Source organism: Buceros rhinoceros, unplaced genomic scaffold, assembly GCF_000710305.1.
Source record: "Buceros rhinoceros silvestris isolate BGI_N320 unplaced genomic scaffold, ASM71030v1 scaffold14090, whole genome shotgun sequence".
NCBI classification, from domain to species: domain Eukaryota; kingdom Metazoa; phylum Chordata; class Aves; order Bucerotiformes; family Bucerotidae; genus Buceros; species Buceros rhinoceros.
This window is the reverse complement of record NW_010389135.1, coordinates 1-8,030: the sequence shown is the minus strand read 5'-3', so window position 1 is coordinate 8,030 and position 8,030 is coordinate 1. Positions and strand designations below refer to the sequence as shown.

The 8,030-nt window shown below is 35.4% G+C and overlaps 1 long non-coding RNA gene across 1 annotated transcript; it reads right to left on the bottom strand.

The window, feature by feature from the left end:
- Nucleotides 1-311: 311 nt before the first annotated feature.
- LOC104490830 lies at nucleotides 312-5,098 on the bottom strand. Its single transcript, XR_727774.1, has 3 exons — nucleotides 4,963-5,098; nucleotides 4,198-4,283; nucleotides 312-387 (listed from the first exon to the last, which is right to left on the bottom strand). It is a non-coding gene; the product is annotated as an uncharacterized LOC104490830 (long non-coding RNA).
- Between the last annotated feature and the right edge of the window lie 2,932 nt (nucleotides 5,099-8,030).

The window sequence follows — 8,030 nt, the reverse complement described above, 5'->3', positions numbered from 1 at the left end:
CCAGAAAGGACTTACAAGTGTATTGTTGAAGAACTGCCCAGCACTGAATGAGGAGAAAAAAACTATACAGAGGCAGAAGTGAGCTACTTGCTGGATAATAATTTGCTGTTATATATGTAAAAACAATGTAAGTTGAACTTAATAGAAGCTAGAAATAGCTTTCAAGGGATACAGAAGAAAGCATTTAGCTCTACATCACTAAGTTTTTGACTGTGAAAGACATTTTAACACATGTAATGTTTTCTACACATCTCTTATGTAACTTTCAAAATCAAAGAGTGGCAGAATTCTTGATGGAACTGTTTACTTACATTGAAGGCATTAACTGCATTTTTATCATAATACTTCTTCTTTTCGTACTTATCCCTGATGAAAAATTCCACAGCTCTGGAAGTAGCTAGTTTAAGGAAAACATGCATTCAGATAAATACCAACATTAACCTGAAAAGCTGTCAGGTTATTCAAGTTAAAGAAGTGCAGCAGACTCTTGCTCCATCTCATTTCGCAGTTTTAAAACAAAGAAACCTGCCCTACACAGAACAGTTGCTATTGCAGTGTCCAAAAAGAGCTTTTTATTACAGAGAATTAATCAGTTTAATCTCATTAAGAGATTAAATGAGAAACAGTATGAGAGGGATATACTAGAATTAACTCAGTGTTCCACACTTCGGACATTTTCATTTGGTATTTGTAAGCTACAAGGCTGTAGGACAGCAAATACTTGATCAAAGGTACTCATACACAGTAAATAAATTATAGTTTACTAACATAACTTGGAAAAAATACTTTCTCTTCAGATAAAAGGTGAAATTATGTATACCTGTTCTCTGATTTGCACTAATTATTCATGCACCAAAAGCTGATCATAAAGAGTTCTTTGAAAAGTCTTCCATGAAAGTCTCCTAAAATAACACTGAGGTAGAAGACCAGAACTGACAAATCACCAGCTCTGACTCAAAACAGACAACTAGTTGTTTTCCTCAGTTATTCACTCAGCTTCATAAAGCACCTCATCCAAAGCAGTGTGAAAATTTTAACTTCAGTAAAGCTGAATCTCTGGCACTTGTAGGATAAATTTTAACCAATTTATTCAGCAATGTGATTATCCATTAAAAAAATCAAAATTGCAACTGTAGAAGCTCAGATTCATTATCTTAAACTTCCATAGAAATTTTTCCTCAATCAATGGAAACATACCTCAGCTCCACATAGTACCTCTTAACAGTGAGCTCAGAACACTCAGTACTTTCATTCTGTGCATCAAATTTATATCATCAATCACATTTAGTTTCAAATTGTATGCAAGTGTCACCTGAAGACATTGCTTCCTAAAAGCTGCAAAACCCAAACCACTCTTTTCCACCTCTTTCCAAATACATCTACATTCTAAAGGGCATCTTGAGCACTTTGAACGTACAACCACCTTAGCACTAATCTTGCGTCATTCTTTACACATACCAAAGGTCTGTCCTTTTGCCAAAAAAGCAATGGATATTATCAAATTACAGATGAATGGAAGTTGTGTAACATGCGACTCTCATAATTTTAAAAATTTAGCTAAGACTAAACAGGATTCCCTCAAAGTTTATTTTCAACTTGCAGTATAAATTACTGCATTATATAATCTCAATAGGGGGAGGAGATACAGAAAGGAAACTTATTACAGTTATTGGGCCGCACCTGGATAACTGCATTAAATTATAACCGAATTAGAAGTAAACAGAAAAGATTTGAAACTCGTTATAAAATACCTTAGAACAACCTATCTGTTTTTCAAATAAAAAGTCTTAGTTATTTGCCAGAAATAGTATTTTCAGATGGCACATTCATTTTGTCAAGTATTCTACATTTTGGTTGCTTAGATTTTGGTGTTGGATATTTTAGTTCTTTTGCACAAATATTTCCCCTATTTTTAGCAGTTTTCCAAAACATACACTAGCCATTTCAGACAATTAGAAAGTTTTAATTTGAAAATTAACAACTCAGAATCATAAGTATGTAAGTTTCATAGGAGTTATATTTTTAGGATGCTATTACACTGGAGTATTGACTTGTGTATTTTGAAAAATACCCACTTTATTCAAGTTACCCTAGTTCAATAAGCATGTATTTTTGGACCACATCTAAGTTTCTTTAGATCAATAACCCACTGTGTTTTTGTTAACAAAAGAATTTAAAGCAGCCTTAACAGAAAGCCAAAACTGTTTTAAGAAGTGAGTAAAATAAAGAGAAAAAAATTCTTCACTCTTGTTTGGAAGATTTTTTTTTTTTCCCCAAAACAGGAAGCTAAAGCTACCATGCAAAAAACCATCAAGATGACCTTCAAAGTTAGTTTCTCCACCAGAGCATCGCTGCCAAGTACAAGGAAAGAACAACAAAATGCCCAGAAAGGTGAGACTTGTGATTAAGCAGCAGAAATGATGGGGGACCTGTAGCAGGAGATTTTGGGCAGATCCCACATACCTGTTTCTCCTGCATCTCCATTCTACTACCTAAAAAAATAGAAGTATATTACAGTGCTACAGCAAGTTACACAGTAATATAGAACAACACATACAGAAGCTATCAGTACCTGTAAAGAGTTTTCATAGTTCACTCAAAAGAATATTCAGAACATCGAGAATATTCATAACCAGAATACAGAGGAGACAACACTGATTTTGTAGTGATACAAAGGGCAAAGAGGAAAGGCAAGAAAAGCCCATAACACAACAGCTTGTCATGAATCCCAATTAGGTAAGTAGCTGTCAAAGTTATAGGGAAATTGAGAAATAAACCAGAAAATGCTGTAATCCTCTCTCCTAGCACTGTATTTTTAACAAGGAAAACACATGCAATGATTATTCAGTTGACCAAGTCCACCACTTAGAAACTGACAACTGTTCAAAAGGCTATATAATTATTTCAAGGTATACAGTGTTGACAAAAGAATTATTTTTGAAAGTCTAAAAATGAGACTGTTGGTCTGATCTGTCAAGAAGAGCTTGGAGTAAGCCACTATTGTTTCTCCTGCAACAGGGCCACTGAATTCAAGTTAGCTGCAGTAAGAACAAAATACACATCTTCAAGATTCACTTTGGAGTAAGTTTTAGTCGAAGTATTTCAGTCTTACATCTGAAATAAGTTTCAGATTATTACAGATGGAATACTGCAGTGCTATCTGGTACCAGTTACTTTATTATGTGCATGTATGTTTAATTTAAAAGCTTCTGGAATATGAAAAAAACCACATCTGTTTTGAACAAGTGCATTTTATAATGAAGAGTCTAACACTTCATAAAAATCTGCGTACAGCATATTGAGCATAGTATCTAATAAATAAAAGAACCAAAGTCACTTCTGAATATAGAAAGAGAAAATTCAGATCCAGTTATGACTAAGTCTGTTTATCAGCTTCCACAGCCTGCATCATCATCAGGCTAAGAGTTGGGGAAAGATTCAGCCCACTTAAGAGTAGGTGTTTGGGATGTCATTATAGTTAAAGTGATCCAGTAAGATAGGTGAAGCAAACCCTACCTGTGAAGTAACTTTGCTAAATGAGGAGCTAATACAAATCTAAGTTAGTACCATTATATGTTCTCCTAATGATTCAGTACATTCAAAAAACATATTTTCTGAGGAAAGCTATTTATTAGTGGATGACAATTTTTCTTTCACCCCAGCCCCCCTTCCAGGTACATAATTACACACCAACACAAGTGGTGGCCATGCTCACACACTTCATAAGAATGCAAACACTTCAACTGAAAAAAATTACAGAAAACTTAATGATTACAGGAAGAAATCCATACTTTTATAGAGTCAAATCCAACAGCTTATTTTACTTTACCATTCAGCTCGTTATTTCCTGTTCAAATGAGTCTAATTTTAGTTGGCAGGTACTCAAGATAAAGACAAGCTATTCAAGAGCTCTCTAGTATCACAGTAACTTCCTACATACAGTGAATTTATGAAGTCACCGGTTCTGAAAGCAAAAATAAATGGGGCTTGCCAAATCTCATTACAAAGTAGATTTGCTATAACTGAAGTAATTTAAACCTTTTCTGAACCATTCCCAACTTTAACTGTCATTTCTTATACAATATCCATGAAATAAATACAGTGACTTGCCCAATATAGCAGTTCCTTCAAATAGTCATAACATCTGAAGTTCCATTAAAAGTCATTTCAATGTGAAAGCTAAAACAAAAAGGATACTGATCTGTTTGAGGTCTTCGGAAGTTCTCTGGTAGATTAGCTTCATAGAGTAGTCTTGCTTTAGTATTTCCCATTTCCTGCATACACTAAGGAAAAATGGTAGAAAACACTTAGTTCATATCCATCAATGCTTTACATCCTGGAACAGTCAGAATGCTACTGGCGTGCTGCAAGTTTTTAACTTGGAGACCCCTCTGTTGCCACACATCTCAGGAGATGCTCCCATGGCACAGGAGGGCTGTCTACCAAGACCTGCTAGACAACAGCTAACAACTAAACAGTCTAAATTAAAGCCATGCAGTGGAAGATAAGCCTTCATTTCTCAGGATGGCTCTTCAGATCAGGAGGAACAGGAGTAAGAGAACTTGCCTGGCAGCAGAAAGAGGCTGCAGACTAGAGCACACCTGGAAAAGGCAGTACTTGATACACCAAAAGAATGTAATCGAGAATCAGACAGATGTGTGAATGCTACCTTGCTGTCCCCTACCAAAAAGAAAAAGGCTTACAACACATTTTCTACAGATATAAAGAATCAGCTTTCAGAGTCCCTGGCATACAATATATCTAAAATCATACAGAAATTTCTGAATCACTTTCTGAAGTGAGTTTTCAGAACTTAACACTCATTAGAGTAGATATAGAACACATTAAGAACTACTGTGATTGTAAAACATTTAAATGGGAGCATCATGATAAACTCAGCTCCCTTCAAAAGGCCACCTGACATTCCTTCCAAGTTGCAACACATATTTTACGATATTTTACCTGTATTTGCTCTGGTGTCCATTGGTCCAAGTTGACAGACTTGACCCTTGATATATGAACCCCAAGATTTCGATGTATTCCAGCACATCTGATGCAAATAAAAACACCAGTGTTCCAAGAGGCCCATCGTGGACCTAAGAGAAATGGGGAGATAAATTAGTTATTTTCAAAATACCATATGTTATGGAGATTTTCTTTGGCATAATTCCATACTGACAACAGGAACAAACAAGTCTGAATACAGGCTCACAGCTGTTTTCTAGGATACCTATCACTTCTAACAAGCTCCTATTTATGGCTTCCTTCTAAGTGATGCCACATAACATTGGAGTTAGATTCAGCTAGGAAGCCAAAAAAATTTTAGAAAATTGTCTTATTAGTAACAAGATTTTGCTTACATCTTGTATAATCTTTATGGCTACGCATCAGGTGCAAGCACCAGCAGAAATCAGTAGAAATTACTGCCTTTTCTCTAATTAAAAGCTTCCCAAGACACATACCTGTAGTTAACTTGAAATTTACCACAGGGTGATCTTGATTAATGCAACAAATCCTTTAATCCATCATACAGTACAGACTTCACAACAGTAGCACACAAGTTTTTAGGGGATTATTACAGAGAGATACGCAAAACCAATGGATTAAAATATCCATGACTAAGAATGGTGGAAAACTGACTATGTTCGGGACTCTTCACTCGTTAATTGCAGTATGAGTTGCCATTCACCAGCCCACTGAATTTTCTCACGGAATCAGGATGATTTATGAACCTTGCCATTGTTTCTCAGCTGTGTTGGCACATTAAGATAGACCTACAGTATGCTCACCTGAACTCCCACAGCAACACTTGGGATGTTTGACATGAAATTCCTACACAGTATCAAATTAAACATATGTATGTAATTATATTCCATCTCTGTACACCACCACTGTTAAAGGCACTGCTTTAAAGTCCATCTGCGTCTGAGCTCTAAGGAGTTCAGAGATTAAATAATTAAGCAACAAGGTGCACTGAAGAGCTGGAAAACATTCTGAGCTATTATTTTCTGCCTTTGTAGGGCAGATGCACATCTAGACCGCTCACACAACTGCTCCAGTTTGCATTTCAATGTTAACATACTGTACGAAGACTTTCCTAGGGCCTAGAAGCCAATTTTATGCCTCCCTCTCCCGGTCTTTAGCTTAGGACTGTGCTGGGTTGATTACAGCCAAACACCCACAAAGCTGCTTGCTCACACTCCTCCATGACCTTAAAGCTCTTTTCAGCCTAAATGATTCTATGATTTGTAGTATCTATCCACTGTTCATATTTTTATCTTGTAGGGTGTTCACGCAGCCTCTAAACTTATTACCACAACAATCTGTATAACTACACATCACATGAGTTTTAGTCTTCAGGTTCTTCCTCAGCTACGATATTCCAGATAAGCAAGTTCTACATTAATGAGAAGACCAGAATGAGGGCCTCACATGACTGAAGTCTATTTTAGTAAATTAAAAGGGACATCATTAACTTTGGAGTTTAGTATTTTAAGTTGAATTTTTTTTTTTTAGCAAATCCAAAGATAATATCAGAATTTGTGAATTAGCTGGTTTTCTCCTGGAAAAGAAAAGTTCATATTTTCCCAGAAGCTCAGAATTCATTAATTTGTACTTCTTACTGAAATAATTAGCAAATACATACAAGCAATAAAGTAACAAATTAAGTAGTGGAATAACAGACAAATATGAGACCAGACAAAAACATTCACAAGTAGTCTTTGAATTTATTTTAGACTAAGGACAATATGCAATATTAAACACTTCAAATAAAAAAATCTAATTAATATAAGTCAATTACAGCCACAATTAAGCAGTAGGCAAAAGCAGTTACAAAATAACGTTTTTTCTGTGACCATCAAACCAGCTGTGCTTGACTTAACCAAACAGTCAACTAAAGCTTAGTCTGTAAACCACAATGTGTGATAAGTGTTCAACAGTAATTCGGATTAACTCAATAAACAATTTACAGTTCTCGATCCTGTAGAAAGTCAGGATCTTTATTTCTGTACACATGAAATATTTTGCACTTAGACATATTCACAAGTTTCTTCTTGTTGGATCCTTAAAGATACATTTTGTTTTCTTCAGCAAAATTTACAGAAGTAATCAAGTTATCTGCCATATGTATTTTGCTAACCAATTAAGGAGACACACATTTAGCTTCAGAAATGAAGACCTAACATTAAGAATCTTGATTACTGCTATTTTAAGCTATTTAACACACTTTTACATGTCAGTAGTGATGTTATCTTACCTATCAAGAACTGCATTATACGTGCAACTCCAATCAGCCAATATGAACAAGAAATATTGTTTGATATAACTTCTAATACAATTGTAATATTATTCTTCTCAAAGCCATTTGAATACAAGCTTTTCACTAGAAAAGCTGAGCTGCACACACCACTATCAATGCATGACTCGGATATAAAAAATACATTTCAAGTACTTTCTTCAGCCATTTAAGATATAGATAACATAACCACTTAAATACTTTCAGTCTCCTTTCTTCTTTGCTGAAGTTAAGGACAAAAAGCCATAGGACTTGTACTGCCCTGAGAATAACCAATGTTTATACTACAGTATGTACTAGGATACTATGAAGTCTCCAAAACACTACCTGAACGAATTAAGGAAAACACTTCAGCAACTGTTGCAGGTTGAAAAAGCGGGGCTGTTTCCCACTGAAAGAGATGCGACAAAATAGTGTGTCGGATGGAAAAGCAAAACCAGACAAACCACACACAGAGAAACTTTTGATGCTTGTTAACGGCTTATCAGCACATTAACGAGCTCATTAAGGCTTTAGTCAGGCAAAGGAAATAACACACAGACAACATATGAAAAGCATAGAAACAGAAAAGTTTAATAGTAAAACGTCCCCAAAATAAAATCATTTTCGAAGTTAAACTGGACTGGAAAGGGGAGAGAAAGAGAGAAAGGGAGAATAGATAACAGTATACAGTTACATACAAAATCTCCCGATCGAAACGATCCCACTTACAAACAAACTCCCCCCCACAATG